Here is a 25,732-nt window from a genome sequence, read left to right as displayed (position 1 = left end):
GTTACGACATCTGAAATTTCACCAGTGACTTTTTCATTCCTTTTGAGACCATTTCAGTAGGCTCCCTTCTCTGCTGGGGATATGTTCCAAGGCACCCAGTGGATGTCTAAAACCACAGATAGTGCCATACCATATATATATATATATGGAAACCATATATATATATATGGTTTATATTTATATTTTATATTTTATAATATATTTTATAATGTACTTACACATTATATATAATGTTTATTTTTCCTATGATACATACCTATGATAATGTTTAATTTATAAATTAGGCACAGTAATAGATTCACAATAACTAACAATAAAATAGAATAATTATAATAATATACCACACAGGTGGCAAGCACAAGGCCCGTGGGCCGAATCCAGCCCTCCACCTCTTTTTATCAGGCCAGGAACCTTGTTTCTACCCAGCAGCAGTGCCAAGCTCTCGCTTAACTGTTAAGGAGTAGTTACATTTCTGCAGTCCTAAAATTACATTTGGCCCTTTGAAGGTAACCACAAGGCTGATGTGGCCCCCAGTAAAAATGAGTTTGACACCCCTGATATAATGTAATAAAAGTTATGTAAATGTGGTCTCTCTCTCTCTCTCTCTCTCTTTCATAATATCTTATTGTACTTTACTTACCTTTGCTTTTAAAAAAGCACTTTATGGCTTCTCTTTGGGCATACCTGAACAGCAGGCATCACTATTCTTCTATTTTGGGGTTTTTAGTAAGTAAAACAAGGGTTACTTTAACACAGGCACTGTGAAACCATGACAGTGGATCAGATAACTGAAAAGCAACTAAGTGACTACCAGGGTGGGGAGTACATATAGCCTGGATGTGTTGGACAAAGGGATGATTCATGCCCCAGGTGGGATGGAGCTAATGGCTTCAGAATTCATCGCACTGCTCAGAATCCTGTGTAACTTAAAACTTATGAATTGTTTATTTCTGAAATGTTCCATTTAATATTTTTAGACTACAGTTGACTGCAGGTAACTGAAACAGAGAAGAGTAAAACCACGCATTAAGGGGAACTACTGTACTATTTCTCTAGGCAGGACTCTTGACTGCGTCTTCCAAACCTAATTTAAAACCTAACTTGAACCCTCTTAAATTAAAAGATGGATTTCATTGACCAAACCAAAGACAGGACAGACTTGGAAATGTGCTCAGGAGCACATCATATATTCAATGCGGTCACTTACTGTCTCATTCTCCTCTAACTCTTCCAATTGCTTTCATTTTCATGGCCTCTCTCTCCCCGCTCTCACCTTTCTATGCAAATTTTTGGAATGTATTTGCTTTATTTACTCAAACTGGCTCTCCCCAAGAGGCCAGAATAATGGCCCCCATCAGCTCTAGCTTACCTCCTTAAAGCTACACAGCCAAAGATGAAAGGGGCCTCTCCCTATACCTCCAGCCCATGTTCCCCTCAGAAAAAATCCCAGATTAGATCCCAGGCTTGCTTTAATGAATGGGCATGCCCATTGTGTATGGTAGAGTAGTACTTCAAAATTTTGTACCATATACTCAAGGAGTTGGAAGTGTGGGGAGAATGAGTTAAAGTGAAGAGCCATACACAACAAAGTTTCTGTTATACTTCATGATATTGCCTAGTACCAACCTCTATGTCAGACTCTGGCAATATACAAAAACTGTTTGCTGTTTGCCCATTTTGTCTTTTTTGTTTTGTTTTGTTTTGTTTTGTTTTGTTTTGTTTTTATTGGCTGTGGCACCAGGCATCAGGCATGGCCTCCTTTCCCAGAATTGCCTTATCAAGTAGATAGCACTGCCAACAGGGTTCTTGAGATTACCTCCCTGCCTGTCTAAAGCCATCTCTTTCCTATTCTCTTTTCTCATCCCCACAACAGAACACTAAGATTTAACAGAAAACTAAATTTTTTTCGAGATTACTACAAAATAGTGATTATTTTTCATCTTCTAAATAGAACCCTCATACCCAGATTACTACAAAATAGTGATTATTATTTTTCATCCTCCAAATAGAACCCTCATACTCTCCCCACCAGAAGGAGTCAAAGATGACGTCTGCATGCAAAATGACTCAAGAAGGCAGCCAATCTTAGCAGAAAGCTGCCAGCCACAGAGGTTGGTCCAATGTACTCCAGTGGGTACAGAAATGGTCAACAAATAGTTGAATGTACGCAGACTGCATTGTCCAGTAACAGTGAAACCTAGTATTGTTTTATTAGTAACTGCCGAGTTAGGAACGAGGAACTATTTAGAATTATGCAAAAATACAAAGACTTTTCATTTTACAAATGTCAAAACTTTTACATTTTAGGTTCTATTTGGTTTGGACAAAAGTGAGGTTGAAAGTCACTGCTTTAAAAAAAAATCTTATTGTGTTCTCCATCACCATTAACAGCACAAAAACTTCAACAATAATCTTCAAATTTTATTTTAAAATATGCTTATTTACCTCCCTAAGCAGTTATGAAAATGAAATCCATTCCTACCCTTGTCCAACCTCCCACTTTCAAAAGGACATTCTATGTAAATTATTTTTCAGTGTTTTGAACTCACTTTAAAGAGTCTGGCTAATATTTAAAAGGTTTTTTCCAAGTTTTAGACATAACCACATGAACAATTTTCATTTTCCCATAAGCATTACCACTGCAGGCCAACTGGGAATTCTATTGGAAGAATTCAAGTTTTTCTTGTTCTGGACCATATCTACCAACATGTCTCAAAAACTCACACACTCTCTCTCTCTCTCTCTCTCTCTCTCTCTTAAAGCATAGCTATATAATTTCTAAACCATGCAGCATTGAAAATTTCATCACACAATTTGGCTTTCAAATCTTTAAGGTTATCTAAACCACTGTCCCCAAAGGCATAAATGGATATAATTCACAAATATAACAGAAAGATCTCTAGGACAGCCACACATCTTTTCATAGCAAATTAAACCAGTATAAATGAGAGTGTTTATTTGATTTTGCTGTCATCGTTAGTGTTATCAGAGAAAATTAAAGTTTAAAAAATTTTAGATATTTTTATTTTTATCCAAGTTATATATCAGGTAGTACCAAATGGCGGACATGTCTTTTGGAACTCCAGTACCCATACCTCCTAACTTGCCAGTTCAACTTACCAGAGGCAGTCCCTTTGTGCTCTCCTAGCTTCCCATTAGAATTATCTTCTTATTTCAAAATAATTGTGTACTGCTACTCCTCCTCAGTTTGTTGATTTTAGATATTAACTTTCCTCTTTAGATATTATAAACAAGATTTAGCTGTTTTAACCCACTTTATAAATAGAATTATAGAGCTATTTTTGGTTTATATTTTATGACTTTGTAAATATTATTTTTTTCCCAAAATGCCATAGTATCTTTCAACCATTTATCTCTTTTGGTTTGTTTTCTTTTGTTTTTGCAAGTGACCCCTCTTATCTGATGGTCCTTTTCCTGGTGGCCTCCTCCTGGCACCCTGTGGCTGCATTCTAGACCAGTTGCTCCCTAGGCCTACAGGTCAGTTGTCATCCTAAGACATCTTTTTCCTGTGCTCGAATTTGACAGACTGCTTTCTGGATCCTTTGTCTCCCTCTTGCTTAGTTTAGCACTTCTTTTCATTGGAATCCACCCAGCTTCACAAGAAATCCTGGGAAGTAAATTTTCTGAGTCCCAACATGTCAGAAAATGTCATTTTCTGCCCTCACACTTAATTAATAATTTGGCTGAATATTGCATTCCAAGTTGAAGATCATGTTCACTCAGATTTTTTAAGTCATTCTCCATTATTGGCTAACATCCAGTGGTGGTGTTCAAGAATCTAATTTGAATTTATTCCACAAAAATGTATTGATTTCTTGCAATGTAACAGGCACTGCTTGAAACACAGCAATAGAAAAAGAAACACACTTCCCCCTTTCACAGAGCTTACATTTCAGTGTTGAAAACTGACCAAAGAATAATAAATAAATGAGAAATTGCAGATGATGAAAAGTCTATGAAGAAAATGAGACAATGTAAAGGGGTGAGAGTGAAGATACTACTTTATGACAATGGTCATGTGGTGGTGTTCTAGAAAGGTTTCATTTATTCCAAAACCTGGACCGAGGCCCTATAGGTCTAGGGGTGGATCTGGGGAAAGAGGAAGCACAAGGTGTGAGAGTCAGAGGTGGAACCACCTTGTCTTGTTTAACGTGGTCATGGTTGCCGGGGCTTGTTGAAGAAGTGGTGACAGGTGACCTCCCAGAGTAATGAAGATTACTTCTGGCCTCACTTCTGGAAGATTCTTGTAAAATGTGGATTTTATTATTTATTGTGATGGAAAGCCACAAGAAGTTTTTAAAACAAGGTAATGAAGCAATCTACCTGATTTATATTTTTAAAAGATCATTGTGCTGTATGGAAAACTGACTAGAAGAAGAAAAATAGAAGCAAAGTAGAAGAGTAGAAGCAAAGAGGCCAATTATGAGGCTATTTATTACTACAATCTCTGTGACAGGTGTGAGTGACCTGGGATGTGGTGATAGCAATGGCAGTATGAGCAGTGACCAGATTTGAAATATGTTTGAAAAGCAAATCCAACAAGAATGCCTAAAATTAGCATGTAGGATGTGAGGGAAACAGAAAACTATCAAAAGGGACTTCAACTGTATGTGATATTTCATTTTCTTAAAAAATGTATCCAGCCCTGGCTGGTATGGCTCAGTTTTTGAAGCATCACCCTGTAAACCAAAAGGTCATAGGTTCAATTCCTGGTCAGGGCACACACCTATATTGCAGGTTTGATCCCTGGGTCAGGGCAGGTGCAGGAGGCAACTGATCAATTTTCCTCTCATCTCTCTCTCTCTCTCTCTCTCTCTCTCTCTCCCCCCTCCCTCCCTTCCTGTCTGTCTGGAATCAATAAATATATCATCAGGTGAGGATTACAATAATAATAATAATATCCAAAGAGAATAGGAGAAATATTGAAATACTAACATGTTTGTAAGTCAATTTATTTAACGATTGCATGTGATCATAGAATTCTCTACATATTTTATGGACATATGTTCTCTCTGACATATTTTACTTTTTTCTTTTTCTTTAATCATGTTCTTTAAGAGTTAGCTAAAGCTCCACACTTGTGGATAAGGCCTGCATACTTGCCACCTCCCTGCTGGGTGGCAGCACAGAGGTCAGTGCAAGTAGATCTACAGACTTCCCGCTGATCGTCCGCTTGGGCCTGCATCTCCTTGTGAACCTCAAGCCCATCTGCTTTTGAATGCCTTAAGAAGAGACAGACAGACATCTTTGTGGAGCCTGAAACTTTTATAATATGAGACTATCTTAAATAAAAAGAATGCCAAATCATGAATCAAATTTACTATGAAAGTGACTATTCATAAAGAAAAAAGTTACCAAGAAATAATATATTTGAAAAAACTGACAAGTTCCATCAATGTCACAAAATCCAGGGAAGTGACAATTTTTATTAATTCATTCTGTGATAATTTTTCTCCTACATGTTTTTTTCCTGTAGACTCTTTTCCTCTTTATATAACAATTGTATAATATAATTTCTGTACAGAAACTAGGATAATAATTTCTCTAGTTGATATTTTAAAAAGTATTGATAGTTTAAAGATATTCTTTTCAGCTTCACAATTCATTGGTAATGTTGTAAATTAAGATTGCTGACAAATTTGGGGAGCCCTCTGTTACATTTCTTCCATTTTAAGATGTGAGATTTTATGGCATTTCAAGGTGCTTTGTACAATGACTAGTCTTAAAACATTTTTAAATTGACAACATTCATTAACCAACTTGTCATCAGTGTCTTCACCATGGTGGCATGTTATGAATTTCATGTTATCTTTACAATGTCAATACTTCATGTAAAACAGCTAGAAATTAAAATTGGTTCTAATGTGAGCATGTGATTCTCAGTTTTTAATTGAATTATCAAATTATCCAAAAGCCATCATTTCTATTCACATTTTTTTCTCTCTCTTTTAATGAATTATTGCCTTAGTATAACCTGAAAATTGCCTGTTTCAAGTTGCTTCTTTATCTCAGAATAATTTCTACCAATTTCAGTTGTCACTGTTAGAAGTTTTATTTCATACTCTTTTAAATGCTCATCTTAATTTTATTTCAGTTTTTAAATAAATACTCATGCTACATATTTTGTCTTATTCTTGAATTTATAGGAATTTAGACACTAAAGCCACCTGTTGTTTTAGGCCATTTTGCCTTGAAGGCAACCTGATCTTAAACTAGGATACCTAAACCATGTGACTTCTCTCATACACACTTGCTGTATATATGTGTGTGTGTGTCCACACACAGGAATCCTGACTTACTCTATTTTATTGAATCCCATAAAAGTATATACGGTGCATTTAGAATTGTACACATTGCATTATCAAGTATGTTTCTGAGAAAAGGGAATTTTCATTTGACCAAACACTAATGGGAACAAAATATTCTGCTTACTATTTGTACGTTTAATGATTGGAAGAATTTTCCATGGACTAGCTTGTTTAATCTCTATTAGTTTCTTGTTCCTTGTGCTGGACACCAAAGGACATATTTATATCATTGTGTAACTTTTATCCCTGAATCTTTGGGCCAAAATGCAGATTTAGTTAATAAATGGTAGTTGATACAATGGGTGGTCCCTTCTATACTTGGATGGCTAACAACACTAATTATACACAGAAGTACCTGTAAAACACATAAACATATATCAGTAAATCAAAATTAAATGCATCTACAACACAACTTTCCCATAGGCATGTCCCCAATATGCCTGTAGTCCAATATGCCACTCCAAAATGTGGAAATTAGAAAAGGCATGATGGGCAGGAACTTGCATTGGAAAGAAATAGTAGTCTTAAATGTGGTTAACATATTCTAATTTGCCAAGTTTTAATTTAAGTTTAATTTGCCAAGGGATATATATATATATATATATATATATATATATATATATATCTTCCTAGGCCCTCTCTCTTAGAAGGGGCCCATAAAGAAGAGGGACTTTTGAAATTAAAGCTTTGTTACCTTCCTAGTAAATCTGCCTCTGTTCTAGATAATAACACTCCTGTGTGGCGAGAATGGTAGTGTTAGAAGACAAGCATCAAACTTTGATCTGGTACTTTGCATGGAGAGGCTTGTGTGGGGGATGACTGTCTTATATAATCTTTAATTCAGGTCCCATTTACTCCATCTGGGGCCACATCTACACCTCTGATTCCTCCAAATTCTTCTGAGGTTTCTGCTAGTTCTTCTGTGCTAATCTGTTTACTTTAGTTAGCTTTCCTCTCTGTAAGCATTATAAACATGCCCCCTCCACCTGCTCGGTCAGTTACCATACCCCTGTTTTCTCCTTGACAGCTTTAAATCTCACATGCACCCTGGACGCCTCAGCAGGTAATAGGTAGGCTGCTCTGATATGACTTACGATCTCAGGCTGTCCAAGCAGAATTGTTTATAGTCTTTGGAGTCAACATTGTTGTTCTATTGTGAATAGACATAATAGATTTGGTTAGTGTATGTGAACTAGAGGAAAAAAGACAGGGTTTTGGGAGAGAGGTACTCTCCTAAATATTAAACCCATTCCCATGGTAAAGTAAATCAAAAATAAAAACCTCACAGCACACATACACACACACACACACACACAAACCTCATAGCACCAAAAAAAACCCCCCAAGTAAATAAAAAATAAAAACCTCATAGCACCTGCCTGGTGTAACTCAGTGGATTGAGCGCAGGCTGTGAACCAAAGCATCGCAGGTTCGATTACCAGTCAGGGTACATGCCTGGGTTGCAGGCCATGACCCCCAGCAACCCCACATTGATGTTTCTCTCTCTCTCCTTCTCCCTCCCTTACCTCTCTAAAGATAAATAAAATAAAAATCTTTAAAAAACCCTCATAACACCAAAAAAAAGCACCAATGTAATGTCTTCTTTCCTCTTACACTTATGAGTTCATAATTTTCTTACTCCATGTTATCATTTTAGATAGATGCTGAAGGGAAAGACTATTATCTTTACCTGGATCCTAAAAATCTTTACTGAAATTACATCTCCTGTGAGTGCAAATAAAATTTTCAAGACTGGTCTTGATCTTAAAATGAAATCTGAATGGTCTCTGATTCTCAGAATTGGGAGCTTAAGCCTGGTGGAAAACCAGAGGTTTAATGTCTACTAAGCAATTAGTCATTGGTTAGATTTTTTAGCTTTTGGTAGGCACAACACTGAGAAGAAAGGGGAAAGTCATTTAGAAGCTCAGAACCTATTGTGAATGGTCTCTGGGTCTCCAGATTTATCACTGAAAATGGAATAGAAGCAATATTTATTTTTTGTATTTACTGTGTAGTGTTGGTACACTAGTTGTATTTCTTGGACATTATGATAAGTGTCAACCCCTAAACTTGTTTCTAAGAATCTGTGAGGGTCCACTCAATTATTTACTTGTTTGGAATTTATTTTCAAGTTAAGCCAAATTGCACAAAGATGCAGTAGCCCAGGTATCATCCATCACCTTAGATCAGTTGCATGTGTAAAATGTATAATATTCACCCTGACGTGTTCATTTGGTTTTGGGGGAGCAGAAAAAAAACTAATAACAAGAATTCTAACTTTCTATGAATTCCTCCTTATTCAGAAGCAGTGGTATAGAATTTATTTTGGTGTAAAATTTGGTCATGGTCTTACCATCTCCAGTTAATTACATTATCACCATTTTCTGTGGAACTTTTACTCAAAGTGACACAAATAATGTCTATAATTATAAAACTGCCTTATTTATTCACTTAACAAATGTTTTTAAAAACTTATTATGCGCCAGGTTGGGCTGTAACCTCAAAGAGATCAGGGACTTTATCTGTTTTGGCCACGACTGTATTTCCAGCACTGTGAGCAGGACCAAGCCCAGAGGAGACCCTCAATACACACTGTTGTTGTGGAATAGGTAATTGAGTAAGTAATAGCTAATTGTGAAGCATAAATAACTATAGTAACCTGTAAGAGAAACCAGATAAATGTATATCTAGTGTACTATCTTATTACTACCATTACAAATTACCAAAAATTAGTTGCTTAAAACAACAAATAAGATACTTCTTTTTGCCTTAGAGATCTGGACTTCAGAAGTTCTAAAATCAAAGCGTAGGGAGAAATTCCTTCTGGAGGCTCTAGGGGAGAACCTATTTCCTTGCCTTTTTCAGCTTCTAGAAGCCACCCACATTCGTCAGTTGGCATCCTGTCCTCCATCCCCAAAGCCAGCAGAGTAGCATCTGTTGTGCAAATCTCTTCTCTTCTCCTTCCTCGCCACCTCTGATTGTGCTGTTACAGCTCCTGTCACTCTGACACTCCCTGCTTCCCTCTGGTAATGACCACTGTGTTTACACTGAGCATACCAGATAATTTAAGATAATCTTTTTATCTCAGAATTTTAACTGTATCATGTCAGCAAAGTCCTTTTCTCTATGTAAAGTAACCTATTTCAAAGGTCCCAGAATTAGGGCGTGGACATTTGAGGAGCCATTTATTCTGCCTACTACACCTAGAGTATGATGGGCCACAAAAGAAGCAAGCTTCACACCAATCTGAAGAGACAGGAAAGGGTTCATAGAGAATGTTATTGTTGACTCAAGTCTAGGATAAAAAAGACTTTTCTGGCACAGGAAACAGCATGAGCATAAGTGAGAACACAGGAAACAGCAGGTCTTGCCTGATGACCTCAAAAGATTTGGTAGGATTTGTGTACAAAACAAGATGGATAATTAGGGAGCAAATGCTGAACAACAACCAAAAAAAAGCTGAAAAAGTCTGTGGTGACAATTTCATGGACAGGCTTTCGAGACTTGCTAAGGAATTTGGACATTATCCTATAGGCAAGTTTAACCAATGAAGGATATTAAACAGCTTAAAATGTCTCAGTGGTTTCTCATTTATGCTTGGAGTAAAATTTAATATCTTTAACATCTTAAAGATGTTAAAAGTTTAATATCTTTAACCATGTTGGTCTCCTTTCAGAGTCTGTTAAAGCCTATGAACTCTTTCTCAGAAAATATATATTACCATACATACATAAAATAAAATACATGAGGTTACGAAGAAAATCAATTTTGTTGAAATAAAAAGTTCTATGTATCAGCTCATTGGGAATCTATGAGTCCCAAGTTATGATCCACTTAGAGATCTGGTCTGTCTCTTCCCCTACCCACCCATCTCATCTTGAGCTCAAAACTATGAGAACAATGACATTTTCTCTGCTCCATCAAACTGTGAATTTCCTCCTATCTCGGGTCTTTGCCACATGCTATTCCTTTTGTTTTTAGATTTTTTGCTTCTCCCTAGCCCTTTCCCCACCCATATCTGAATAATTCTTACTTTATTTGAATGTCACTTTGTTGGTAAAATTCACATGACCATCAGATTAGATTAAGTCTTCTATTAGATTGTTATATCACTCAGTAATTTACTTTTACAAAATTAATAATATTTGTACCCTGGCCATTATGGCTCAGTTGGTTGGAGCCTTGTCATGTAGACCAAAAGGCTGCAAGTTAAATTCCTGGTCAGGGCATATAGTTAGGTTGTATATTTGTCCCTGGTGGGAGCATGTATGAGAGGCAACTGATGGATGTTTCTCTCTCACATTCATCTTCTCTTCCTCTTTCTCTCCCACCTTTCCCCTCTGTCTAAAATCAGTAAGCATGTCCTCAGGTGAGAATAAAAAATTAATAATATTTATATAGTTATGTATATGATTATTTACTAACATCTGTCTCACTGACCAGACAATAGTTTTTATTCTGAGACTGTCATCTGTATTCCCAGTGCTCAATGCCTGGCACATAGTAGTCACTGCATTTTAAAAAATATTTTATTTATTTATTGAGACAGGGGAAGTGAGGGAGAAAGAGGGGTGCGAAAGATCAGTGTGTGAGAGAAGCACCTATCAGTGGCCTCCCACACATACCCCTAACCGGGACTGAACTCACCACTCAGGCAACACTTCACTTTAAGAGATGACACCCAACTAAATGAGCCACACTGGTCAGGGTGACATTGCATTTTTTAAAGTGAGTTTTTATTTTAAAAGTTTTGGGTAAACAGAAAAATTACAAATATAAAATGGGGAGTTACTATATATCCAACAGCCAATTTTTTCTATTTTTAATATATTAGTATGGCTCATTTTTCATGATAAATGAATAATTATTGATACATTATTATTAACTAAAGTCCTCACTTTATTCAGATTTTCCATTTTTATGGAATGCTATTTTTTTATTCCAAGATTCTATCCACGATGTCATATTACATTTAGTCACTGTGTCTCCCGTGGCTCCTCTTGGCTGTGGCTAATTCTCAGACTTTCCTTGTATTTAATAACCTTGAGGGTTTTGAGGAGTCCTGGTGAGGTATTTTGTAGAACGTCCTTAACTGGAATTTATCTGATTATTTTCTCGTGATTATACTGTGGTTATTTGTTTGGGAGAGGAACACCACAAAAGTAAAGTGTCATTTTATCGCATTGTATCAAGGATGTGTATTATCAACCTGACTTATCGCCATTTACGTTCACTCTGATCACCTGGCTAAGCTAGATTTTGTCAGTTTCTCCTCTTTAAAGTTACATTTTTTGTTTGTCTTTTATATAATATGTTTTTGGAAGGAAATAATTGCATAGTCCATAAATAAGAAGTAGGGATTTATGCTTTACCTCCCTGAAGTTGGAGTATCTACATAAATTATATGGATTGTTTCTGCATGAGATATTCTTACCCATTTACTTATTTATTCAATAATTTATATCAGTATTAACTCATGGTTACATATTTTATACTTTGTGTTATAATCTAATACTATTTTATTTATCTTTTAGCCCAAATTGTTCCAGCTTTGGCCATTGGGAAATTTAGTAATTGGCTCCTGTGTCCCTCTGACACACCCACCATTATTGTGTGTGATGTGTGTCTCTGTATGCCTTCTCCTCACATGCTTACTTTCTGGCATGAGAAGATGCTTAAAACTCATCATATGCATTTCTTTCCCCATTCATAGAACTGGCTATTTTTAAGGGGCTCTGGTTCCTTTTGATGAAGAATCAGATTAGAAACTAAGATCTAGGCACCAGGTATGCTCCTGAGGTTACTTGTGGGTCATTGCTTCCAGGTCGTTCAGCTGAAAGAGCAAAGAAGTACATTTGTCTACTAACCCATGTATATACACATTTCCATAAATATTTCTATACGTGGCCATCTGTATCTATATCAAGCTTAACATGAGTTTACACCCATGTTTCCAACTCTAATCTGTTACCACAAAATCATGCTAGCCTCCTCCCCCTTGCTTATCTGAAACTTCCCACTGCAACAGCATGAAATCTGTCTCCCACCATCTGCCACCCATTTACTTAGTGGTTCAATTCCATTATATACGTATAGTGGTTTCAGAATTAACCCATACACCCATGGGAAACAACTTCATTAACTAGATTACAGTGCTTAGGCACAGTTCCTTTTGCCTTAAATCTTATAGATTCCAATCATTTCTAAAACTACTTGTAGGACCTTTTTTACCTCTTTAAGCAAGGTTGTTTCAGATATTTATAACAGAGTTATAGTTTTTTGCCACAGGCTGAATTCCATTCCTGGAACTTCCTGACCTCCTAAATTATTTTTAAAATTTGCATACATTAATATTCAGTCACTGTAATGTTTTATGGGTTTTGACAAATGCATAGTGTCATGTGTCCACCATTACATTATCATACACAATGGTTTCATCATCCTAAAATGTTCCTTCTTCCCAAATCCTGAACCTCTGTCAAACACTATTTGATTACCATCTCTTTAGTTTTGCTTTTTCCAGAACGTCATATAAAAGAGATCATATAATATGTAACCTTTTCTGAGTGGCTTTTTTCACTTAGCAAAATACATTTAAAATTCATGTATGTCTTTGCAAGGTCTAAAAGCTCATTCTTTTTTTTTATTTCCAAATAGTATTCCATTTTAATGGATGTACCACAGTTTGTTTACCCATTCACCTGTTGAGGGACATCTTTGTTGCTTCCAGTTGTTGGTAATTGTGAATAAAACTTCCATAAACATTCCTGTGCAGGTTTTTATGTAGATGTAAGACCTGAAATCATCTGGGTAAATGTCAAAGAGCATAATTGCTAGACTGTATGCAATGACTATATTTAGCTTTGTTAGAAACTGCTAAACTGTCTTCTACAGTGTGTGTACTTCATTATATTCTTTAATAAATTATGAAGAGGTCATTCTAGCAACAGTATGCAGCTGTCAATAGGATTAAAAGCAGGAGGTTAAATTAAGTTAAGAGATTGGTACAATGGTTTAGGCCAGAGATAATGATTATTTGGGGGGGGGGTGGAGAGCAGCTGGGAGAATAAAGGGCAGTTTCATGGCCCTAAAGAGTTAAAGATATAGAGACCACAGGATCTAGCCACTAACTATATATGGGATTATGATGATGTATTTGGTTGCTGTCAGATGTCTAGTTCAGGTAAAAATGGGAATAGAGAGGAGGGGCACTTTGAAAAGATTAGGAGTTTGGGGGACATTCTGATCACACGAGTCTGAAATGCCAGTGGGACTTGGCAGGGGAAATGCCTAGGAGTCAGTTGTATGTATATGTGAGTCAGAAATAAAATCTTTTATCAGGATGGAAAGAAATAAAATTATTCACAGTTGAAGAGAGAGGTCTATAGTAAATTCTAACTTAGTAAACTGTCCATTTTAGTTTAAGAACCACTGTTTCCTTTAAATGTAAATCTTTGCCATGCAATGTATTTGTCTATTAAGTGACAGTGGTTTCCAAATGAAGATGGATATCTGCATCTCCATTCTTACATGCCTGGTTGCTAAATCATTCTCCCTGCCAGCCTGTATACTTCAGCCTCCATTCACCCAGTCTGCTCTGAATATTCTCTTAGATTAACAGCACTTTGTATTTTAAAACCAAGAAAGAGCTTGGAGACCATCTAGTTCAATCACTTATTCTTGAATATGAACTTAATTGTCTATGTAGTTGAACACAATCAATTTAATTACTGTCTTACTATGCTTCCTTGCTTCTTCTTAAATCAAGAATCTGTGTTCTCTTAAAGAAAAGGCAAGGTTTACATTGTGATTCACAGGATAAGTTGTTCCAAACCTTGAGAAAAAGATAATATTGCCTTAAAAATATTATTATTTTCGTATATCTAATCAAGTCTGACTTCAATTCTTTGCCCTCCAAAATCAGTCCAGTTTCACTATCAGTGGTTTTTGGGGACTCCCATGCTCTCTCAGGCATACACAGGTCCTAGAAAATGGGAGCAGGACTGTGTCTTAGGTTTTGGAAGTTGCTGCTTCCATTTTGCTTTGCAGAGGCCCCTGAGGGCTGAGAAAAAAGATGAGTTTTGTAGTGGCTCTAGTCCTTTGTGGCAAGCTTACTTACTGAAGACTTTTAACTAGGCAGCCCGGCTCCCAGGACCCCCAGGGTCCTGCCCCTTCTGCAGCTAGCCATCTCAGACAACCGCCTTCCCCAAAGCTCTTTACCACCCTCCCCCTTGTTCCTATTCCATCCCTGGGAGATGCAACTCTATTGGGTTTCAACCTCCCCCTTCTTTACCCTCAAAGCATAAACCTCCATTCCTTTGGCCCTCCAGACAATCCACCTTAATTATCTGGGTAGCTGTAGACCAGAAATTATAATTTCTTGACCACACCTTGAAAACAACTGAGTAAAGCTAGACAAGTATAAGACTGAGGAGTTAGGAACAACGTACACTGTCTGTAAGGTACAGCACTACCCAACAATACTAAGTCTTTTGGCTCAACAAAAGAAGCCAAGAGTATATGTTTTTAGGGGAACTCTTCCAAATTTCAAAAGTTGGTGACTATTGAAAATATTTTAAAATGCCCTTCAAACCAAATAAAAAATGCTTGTATTCAACGGTCCACCATTTTAAAGACTTTTACCTATGGGCACATGTATATTAAGAAAAACGATTTTTTTTCTGGAAAACTTGACTTTTCAATCTTAGATTTTTTTAAAAAAAAATTACTCCTAACTGAAATTGAGGAAAATTTGCCATACCTCAGGAATATGAGCTGAGTCGAGTCACGGATAGGAAGATTCAGAAATAAGTTGTATTGTTTTCCTAGTCCTCAGAAGCAGAATTCTTTTAAAAGTTAAATTTCAACCTTGTTACACATACCTCACAATGTTTCACATACATGACCTAATTTGGACACGTGAATTATAAGTATCTGTGTTAGAACATAAGACATTTGGGTTAGGGCTGAACACTTTGTTTCTCTTCTATTGACTTTTCCCAGTGCTTTGCCCAGTGAGTTCAATAACTATCTCAATCATTGATGGATTAGCAGAGAGAAGGCAGTGGGTGATCTAGTTACTACCTCATGATAATATGGCAAGAAGATTTAATAATGCGTCTCTCTTTGAGACCATATAACCTTTGAAATTGGTGTGTGAGCAAAATTGTGTGTGGGGGGTGCATATATTCAATATATGAAAGAATTTGGTCAGAACTATTTGCCTTAGTCCATTTGGGTTGCTATAACAAACTACCATAAGCCGGGTTGCTTACAAACAACAGAAATGTATTGCTCACAGTCTGGAGGCTGAGAAGTCCAAGTCAAAGTTCTGACAAATTTGTTGTCTGGTGAAAACCTGTTTCCTGGTTCATAGCCAGCTGTCTTCTCTTTATGTCCTCACATGGTGGAAGGGAGTGAAGGAGTCCTCTTGGGCCTCTTTTATAAGGGCACTAATACTATTCATGAGGGCTCCAGTTTCACGACCTAATAACTTCCCAAAGACCCCCCACGTCTTAATACTATCACATTGGGGGTTAGGATTTCAACTTATAAATTGGCCCAGGGTGGGGGAGGCAGGCTGGGAGAGGCACGAACATTTAGTCTGTAGCACTGTTAAAACCTTTGGTAAAATCATTTGGAGGCACCGGGAGAAATTCCATCACAGGACTCACAGACAGGTCTGTGAAAAAATGAAGGTGCCCTTCTCTAAAGAGTAGGAAGGAATAATGGGGCCATTCCAGTTTTGGTTTGGGAAGGCCTGGCTTTTCACTTATTGAAATAAATCAGTGTCTCTCTGTCTTGAATTTTTAGAAAATAAAAACTTATTCAAATTTGCTCATTCACATCATTGTTAAAAGCCTCACAGCAAATCACTATGTACCTTTGTCTCCATGAAATACAGAGCTCCATGCTTAGTATTTAATGCAATATGATTCTGAATGACAGGCAATCCTTGGAAAACCACCAGATTCCACACTTAGAGGCCTCCTTAACTCAGTGGTATGCACAATGTATTCATCTCCTCATCATCTAATCAACTCTGTTAGCATTTTACCTACTTCACCTCTGTGGTGTTCTTCCCCAAGACCCATCATCTCATTCTAATCATGCAAAAAAAAAACATCAGAAAAACTCAAATTGAAGCACATTCTACAAAACACAAGACCAGCTCTCTTCATAATTGTCAAGGTCATGAAAAAAAAAAAACAAGAGAAAATGAAGAAACTGCCTCAGATCAGAGAATATTAAGAAGCTATGACAACTAAAAGCAATGTGGTACCTTAGATGGAATCCTGGGACAAAGAAGAAACATTAGCAGGGAAAAAATGTGAAACCCAAGTTAAATCTACAGTTTAGGTAATAGCAACATACCTCTGTTTTGACAAATGTGCCATGGTTATGTGAAATGTTAACAGTGGAGAAAACCAGGCAAAGAGTTTATGGGCACTCTCTGTAATGTCTTTGCAATTTTTTTGTAAATATATAATTACTCTAAAATAAAAAGTTTATTTAAAGCAATAAAAATTTAATTGTCCTAAAGTTGGCCTTCTTGACACTGTAACTTGGTTTCTTTAGTCAAACAGCTTAGTAACAGGGTTGAGACATCAACACAAAGCTGGGACATCAACACGAAGCTTCAGGCACTTTTGTCTCTCATTGCCTTGTAGCCCCTGGAAGGTTTGCTGAGTTGATATCTCAATCGGGAAGAAATATTTTTGCTTGCAATTGACAGAAATTTCAACCCAAACCAACCAACCAAAATGGGAATTTCTCAGTCCACGTAGTTAAACGTCCACGGTTGTACTGACTCCAGTAAGGGGGAATGATGTTACCAGTTCTTCATTTCGTGGCCCTCCTTTCTGCTCTGTGGCTTCATCCTGAAGCCCTTTATCAGGACCCTCTGTAACTCTCGGCTCACATCCTCTGAGTCAAATTCACCAGAAAGGAGTATGCTCCTTTCTCCTATAATCACAGCAGAATGTAATTCTTCCTCATTGATTCTGATTGCATCAGGCATCCAGCTACAAACAAACCGCTATGACTACAGAATGCACGCAATGCTTTGATTGTCAGGCTGGAGCCACAGGTCTACCCTGAGCTGAGGGTAGAGTCAGCTCCACTGGAAGCTCATGAGCTGACAGCTGTTTCTCAAAGAGAAAATCGAGCATTTTTATAAGGAGTCAAGTAAATGAATGTAGAATATCAGAAAGAAGAGATATCTACTCTCCCAAAAGTACACTCCCCCCAAATTAGGCCACTCCTCCAGGCTTGCATACCTGGCTCCATAACCAGTGCTTTTGTAAAGAGAGAAACCCAGTTCTGCTTCCTCTAGGCCTGTTCCATACCCACCTGTGACTCACTCACCGCAGAATCAGGACATGCCATGGGTTGGCCGCTTCTGGCGGGGTCCATGCTGGTAGAGTATAGTTAAATCTACCTTGACTCCAACTGCATTTTTCCTTTCCTTTGTCTGCCCTTCAATCTGCTTGTAGTATTCGAAGCTGGTGTAATAAACAGTAGTAGCCATTCCTATGTAATGTGGCTTCATAGCCCCCTACACGCCAACATGTTCCCTAACATGGGCATGGAAACGACTATTTTTTCATTTGTGGCTCTAGCCCTTCTCTAGAAACACTTGCACTATTCCTCAATTTCATTATGTATCTGAAGAAAAAGTCATAGATTTCCATTGTTATATGTCAGGAAGGCTTTGATGTTTGATGGCTTTTCACCTTGAAGTGCTGCTTCTTCCTACAATTTTTGACTTTGGTTGACTTCAGCTCACTCGGATCACAGCAAAGCCTGATCATACATGATTCACAGACGCCCAGACCACCAGCTGGGGTTTGGGAGAGGCAGACAGATGGGCATTTCTGCCGCCTGGTGGGGCATGTGTAGCAGTCAGTGCCTGGGCCCTGATCACACCGTTTTAGCACTCACTGTTCCTTACTCTGATGACTCCCACTGAAAGCACCTGAGACTGTCTCCAAGGGGTTGTTTTCAACTACAGGAAGATGTGTGACTCACATTTGGGCCAGGCCAAAGGTGCCAGGGAGTTAATGCTCTCTGGAATAGGCCTCAACAAATCATAGAAGTTGGTAGATAAATATCCATATTCTTTACTTCTTAGGACTCTTTTCTTTTATGAAGCCTCTGGAGAAGGACAACAAACTGTCTCAGCCCCAGAGCCCAAGTAAAACACCACTGCTTCTGGGGAATAAATGGAAACAAAACCTGTGTCCCTCTGAGTATAGAACTCAGGCACAGATCCACTGCTGTTGTGGGAGGTAAGACTCCTGCTCCTGAGGGCTCTGCATCAATAAGCAGAAGATGGTTACTACTAGGTTTCAGGAAAAATCTCTACCTCACCAAAGACCAACCACGGATAGAAGGCAGGGTTTGTACAAGCAACATGTAAGAGGGGAGAAATGCTGAAAAAGCACCACCTCCAAAGACAAGGTAAACAAGTTCTGCTTAAGGTTCAGGCCAGGAAAAGAGAACCCCATCTGCCTCCACTGTGACACCAGCAGTGAGCAGCAGCCATCAGGCAGCCACACGGAGGGGGCGAGAGCTCTGAGACCCCATGTTTGACACAGACAAAAAGAACTGAGAAATATCAGTGAACCTGAAAACGGATCAATAGCAATTATTTAAAGTAAAACACAAAGAGAAAAAAGAATATTTTTAAAGAAAAGAACAAGGTATCCAAAAGCTGAGCACAATTCCTTTTCTTTTAAATTTGTACTAAATTTATTGGGGTGACATGATTAATAGGATCATATAGGTCTCAAGTGTACATTTCTATGACACTAGATCTATGTATTGCACTGTGTGTCCACCACCCCAAGTCAGATCATCTTCCATCACCATGTGTTAGCCCCCCTCCAACTCCCATCCCCCCTCCCTCTGGCAACCACCTGGCCAGAGCCACAATTTCTAACGTACTTAAAAATGGAGTCCCAAAAAGAGAAAAGAAAATGGAACAGAAGGAATATTTGAGGAGAAAACGTCTTCAAATTTTCCTAAATTAGTAAAAGACGACATGTCACAGATTTAAGAGGCCCAGAGAACCTCAAACAGGGCAAACACAAAGACACAGATATTCATGCCACTAATCAAACTTACTACAAACTGAAGAGAGAGAGAGAGAGAAATTTGCAGGCAGCAAAACCAAAAAGAAATGTTACATATAGAAGAACAAAGAATTACAGCTGATTAGTCATCAGAAATGGGATTTCCATTACTGACTGACTTTGCAAGTCAGAGGACGATGAACCAAGTGCGGAAAGAAAAAAGTGCTGACCCAGATCTACACACACTGAAAATACCTATGAATAGTGAAAGTGAGTGAGACATTTTTTTAAAAATAAAGACTGAGAAAATTCACTGCCATAGAATAGCTGAACAGCAAGAAATGATACAGGAAGTTCTTTACATAGAAAAAATAATACAAGATAGAAATTTGGAGCTACATTTAAAAATGAAGAGAATCATAAATGCTAAAAAAATAAGAGACATGTAAAAGATATTTTTCTGAATTTTATCATTTTTTCAAAGATAATTGATTAAGACAAGGGTGGACAAAGTTTTTCTGTAAGGGGCCAAAATAATACTTAAGGTTTTGCAAGCCATGAACATTTCTTATTGCATATTCTTCTTTATTATTGTTGTTGATGCAACCCATTACAAATATAAAAACGCCTTCCAACTCTCAGGCTATATAAAAACAAGCCACAGACAGGATTTGGTCTGCAGATTGCAATGTATTGTCTCTGATATAAAGTAAAACAGTAGCAAGGTAGATAGAGCAGGTCACATGCAGAAGTAAAATGCACGCAACAGTAACACAGGAGGAGGAAGTAGATGACAGCGACAAAAGGACACACAGTGTTTCAGCTTCTTCCACCATAGGAGAAGCTGATGTTTGAAAGTGAATGATGATAAGTGAAAGATGTATAGTATAAAACCTAAAACAATCATTAGAAAAATTAAAAAGTGGTTATAAATGGAGTTATGAAAAATAGTTAAGTAATGGAAAAGACCAGAAAATAGAAAAAAGGAACAAAGAACAGATAAGAAAAATAAATGAAAAGATGGTAGATTTAAACCCAACTATATCAATAATTACATTAAATATAAATTGTCTAAAAGCCCCTACTAGAGGCAGAGATTGTTAGATTAGAATAAAAAGCAGTACTCAACAATATGCTATATATTATAGAGGACACTCACTTAAAATATAAAAACATAGGTGGGTTAAAAGTCTTTTCAGAAAGTATCCAGCCATGTAACATGAAAAATAGATATTTATTGAAGAAGATACAAGATACAGGAAACATTGAATACAGGACAATGATGCCTCAGTCCCCTTCAAAGTAGGCACCTTGGGTCCTCACACAGGTGAGGGCACCAAAGTAGGTAACTTGGTGCCCTGTTGTGTTTTCCTGAATCTCATCGGCAGTCTGAAATCCCTTCCCTTTCAAAGGTGATTTTAGTTTTAGGAAAAGCCAGAAGTCACAGGGCACCAAAACTGTGCTGTAGGCAGGCTGAGTCAGCTGGGTGATTTCATGTTTTACCAAAAAAGTCTGCACAAGATGTGATGCAAAAGTAGGCATGTTGTCATGATGAAGCTGCCAATCACTAGTTGCCCATAACTGCAGACTTCTGAATCATCTGAATAGTTCACAGAGGAATGTTCAAGCTTAACACAAAATTTGATGCAGACTCCTTGCTCTGCTCACTCAGTCATTTTGAATGTGACAGCCACACAGTACACATGCTCACTCGACAGTGTCTACAGCCCCCAGTGGCTAGTACAGTGAAGTCGTCGTTGTTCACACATGTGCATTCCAGTTCACTCTCCTTGGCTGCTCAATGTCACATAAACCATTCTCATTATATTGACAGTGACTGGACTTTTTCCAGATAGACCTCATATAATGATGTAAAAAGATATACTATTTCTTTTTCAGAAAACTGAAGCAGCTATAGCAATATAACACAAAGTTGATTTTAAAATAAGATATGTTATCAAGGGTAAAGAGGGATATTACATTTGTGCAGAGACCAGTCAATTATCAAGAAGCCATAGTACTAAATTTTTTTATTTCATTTGTCAATTATAGTTTACATTCAATAATATTTTATATTCATTTCAGGTATATAGCATAGTGGTTGGGCAATCATATACTTTACAAACTGATCCCTCCAATATTTCCAGTACCCACCCAGCACCATATATCATTATTACAATATTATTCACTATATGAGGGGGGACTGAAATAAATGGAATTTCTTTATATAAAATTATGTATCTATTCTTACATGTTTAAACTTCAGTCACCTTCAAAGTACTCTCCATTTGATGCAATACACCTATAGAGACTTTTTTCCACTGCTCAAAACAGTTTTTGAATTTGTTGGTTTTGATGCCTGTTAATGCCTCTGTCATTATTTGTTTCACCTCTACTACATGAGCAAAACATTTCCTCTTTGAGAAAATTTTTCACCTGGGTGGGGCACAGGGGTCGTCCCATTCTTGGTCAAAAACTACTGAACACTGAGCACAAGGTGGGCAGATGCACTTGGAAATCACCCATCATGAAATGGGCAAACACATTGAAATAGTCTTCAGAAAAATTCACTGAAGCCTCACATAGCCTCTTACAAGAGCACCAGCTACTAAAGTGATACAGATGGGTTCCTAAAACACTCACGTAGTGGAGGAAGCCTGTACTACAACGGGCTTGCCCTCCAGAAGATGATTGCAGATTTTTTTGGTCTGCCTGCTTCGTATTCCCTATGCTGTACTTTACATCCCATGACTATTTTTTAAGTACAAATTTATACTTCTCAATCCTTTCAACTTTTTCATTGAGCCCCCAAACTTCCTGCCCTCTGGCAATCATCCGTTTATTCTCTGTATCTTTAAGTCTGTTTCTTGGGGGTTTTTTTGCTCATTTGTTTTGTCCTCCAGACTCTGCATGTAAGTGAAATCATATGATATTTGTCTTTCTCTGTCTAACTATATTCCTTGTAGTATTATTTACAATAACCAAAATATGAAAGCAACCCAAGTGCTCATCAATAGTTGAGTGGATACAAAAGTTGTGGCACTCACTCGGCCATAAAATGGAAGGCAATTTGTGACAGCATGGATGGACCTAGAGGGTATTAATACTGCGAAATGTTTGTGTATATATCAACAGAATCAAAATACCTGAAGCAATAACTGTTAGATTTGAAAGAAAAAATAAACAAATAAGTCCACAATTATAATCAAAGACTTAACACTCCTCTCAGTAAGCAAGAGAACAAAGAGGTAGAAAAATCAGTGAGGATACAGAATAACAACAGTATCAGTAAGTTTAACATAATTGCCATTTAGGATCCTCTACCTATTAACAACAAAATACACATTCATTTCAAATGCACGTGGAATATTCACCAACAGAGACCATAATCTGGGCCATAAAAAATTAATCTTAAAAAATTAAAAGAATTAAAGCTATACCAAGTTTGTTCTCTGACTACCACAGAATTTAACTAGAAATCATCGAAAGAAAGCTGTCTGGAAATACCTTAATACTTGTATATTAAACTGCAAACTTCTACATACCTCATGAGTCAAAGAAGACAGTGTTTGGCTTATAGTATTAACTCAAAAAATATTTTTATATCAGCCTTCCACAAATTTTGATATGTTTTGGTTTCATTTTCATTCAAGTCAAATTATTTTCCAATTTGCTTTGTGTCTTCTTTGAAAAAGATCCTTACCCTTGAGGTATTTATATTTTTGTGTGGGGGGAATGACACTGAGATCAATGCACATATTAAATAAATAATAGAGTGTTAGTGCATGATGCATGCTTTGTACAGGGAAGAAAGACGTGGAGCAGAGTAAAGGCAATTGGGGGAGGTGGCAGGAAGAGAAGTTGCCATATAAACTGGATGGTAAGAGTTGGCCTCGTTTTGAAGGGAACTTTTGAGCAAAGACTTGAGGGAGTTGAAGGAATTAGCCAAATAGTTCTAAGAGGGAAGAGCATTCTTAAAGTGCGAACAGCTAGATCTAAGTCCCTAGAGGGAAGGCATGCCTGGTGTGTTGTAGGAGCAGCAAACAAGTTGGTGTGGCTGGAGCAGAGTGAGAGAGGGGAAGAGGAGGAGGGAAGTTCTGTAGGAAATTGAAGTGGCACCTCATGCACAGCCTTGCAGACAATCGGCAGAATTTGAGCTTTTACCCTGAGTGATGCAGGATCCCTTGCAGGGTTTTGGCCAGAGGAGTGGCATGCTCTGTTGTAAACTATAGGTGATAAAAGTAAAAGAAGAGAGACAGATAAAAAAGCTTGTTGCAATAAATAGGGGGAAGAAATGCTGGTGACTTGAGGCAGGGGGACAGGAGCAGAGGTAGTGAGAATCGATAGGAATTAATACAGGGCAGGGTGAAAGTAGGTTTGTAGTTGTGAGTATGAAAACACAGAGTTTATTTTTGTATTAGTACTTCTTAATTATTATATTATTTTCCATCCAAATAAGTATAAACCTACTTTTGCTCCACCCTCTATATTTAGAAGAAAGAGCCTGCGAAACTTCCTAATGTATTAGATGAGATGTTTTAGGAGTCAAGGATGACTCAAGATGTTTAGTTTGAGCATTGGAAAACTTGAGTGTCATCAATTGGATGGTGAAGTCTGCAGGTAGAATAGATTTGAAAGAAAATACAGGGTTTCATTTTAGATATAATAAAGATGGGGAGGAGGCAGTTGGATGTAGACTCTGGTGTTCAAGAAAGTGAGGTCTGAATTTGGAAGTGTCAGCATGTAGACCATAGTCAAGATCCTGGCAGGAAATGGAATGCATATTCAAGCGGAGAAGAAAAACATTTACAAGGTTGGGGGTAGAATTTAGGGAGCACAACAAGGGCTTGTAGAATACTTGAAAGGTATTAAAACCCCTGGTGCAAAAGGCAAGTGGAGGGAACACTCATCAGTTCTGCAGAGGGTGGCCAAGGGTGGCTTAGGGTGCCCTGACAAGAGATACGGCCTTCAGCAGAGGAACTCAGCCAGTCGGTGGCCACTGGCCACCTGGCAGGGAGCAATCACTCCAGCCCAGCTTTCCTTCCACTCTCTTATCTCCTGCCAGTGCCTCCCATGGGACAAACCCAAGTGGAAATGAAAGGTTAAGGGAAGATGCTGTTGTGCCTCCAGGAGATCAGGGTGGAGAATGAATCTAGAAAGGCCAACAGGAAATATGAAGTATACATATTATTTAAGGCTATCAGTCTGATGAGATCTGCAAACATGCATATGTGGATGGAAAACCAGGAGGTGAAAAGACCGAGCCTGGGGCATTCCAGCGTGAACAGAAGCTTGGGGAGTGGTGGGCAGGGAAATAGTGTGAAAATCAAGTGTAGTGTTGGGGAAAACAGTAATTCAGGGAGGAGGAAATAATTTTGTCAAAAGCTACTGATAGTGTCGGATGAGATGAGGACTGAAAATTGGCCTGTGGGTTTAGTAGCATGAAGGCCATTGGTGACTTGCACAGAAGCAGTTTGGGCAGAGCGGTTGGGGCAAAGACCGCTTTAAGAAGAAACAGGATGAGAAGCATTGGCTGTGCTATTTCAGGATGTTTTTCTGCAAAAAGGAGTAAGAAATAGAATGGTAGTTAGAAAGGGTAGTGGAGTCCGGAGAAGGCTTTGTTGTTGTTTTGTTTTGTCTTTAAAAAGGAAGAACTAACTCCATGTTTGCTTTCTGACTGGCTTGATCTAAGAGACAGCTAATAATTGGTGTAGGAGAGAGAAGGGAGAAACGCTGGACAAATATTTTACCACAGAGAGAGAAGGGGAGGGATATGGCACAAAAACACACGTATTAAGGAAAATATTAGTACAGAATTCACAGGCCTGCTGTGAGGAATGAAAGCAGTAATGCATAAAAAATAGTTGTTTCCAGCATGTAGAGAGTGTGCAACCAATGTTAGCCACTCCTAATTATTATTATTAACTTTTCTTGACCTCATTTTTCTCATCTGTAGAAAGAAGCTGATATATATTTTCAGAGTGCTATCCAGCCTCAACAAGCTGTGAGATAAGATTACTCGAAAAGCGTGTAAAGGGAGCCGATCTCCAAGCCCCACTTGCGTGAGGTCACCTGGTAATATTTAAAATGCAACCTATACACAACATAAATGTGTACGACCACATGTGCAAGCTTAATGGCATGCACCAGGAGGGATTATAAAGCCACTGGGCCTGTTACTACAGCAGGAAAACAGTTAAGAAAAAATTCTCCCAACACCTGAGTCTGTCAGACTCTCTAAAAGCAATTGAGTCGTGCAACTCCAATTGCGGATGGGTTGCTATGTAAGCTGTGCTCCGTAAGGCATTTAAAGACTTAGCACAAGTG

The sequence above is a fragment of the Phyllostomus discolor genome, chromosome 4 (genome assembly GCF_004126475.2).
Source record: "Phyllostomus discolor isolate MPI-MPIP mPhyDis1 chromosome 4, mPhyDis1.pri.v3, whole genome shotgun sequence".
Lineage (NCBI taxonomy): Eukaryota > Metazoa > Chordata > Mammalia > Chiroptera > Phyllostomidae > Phyllostomus > Phyllostomus discolor.
Note: the sequence above shows the minus strand (reverse complement) of the source record.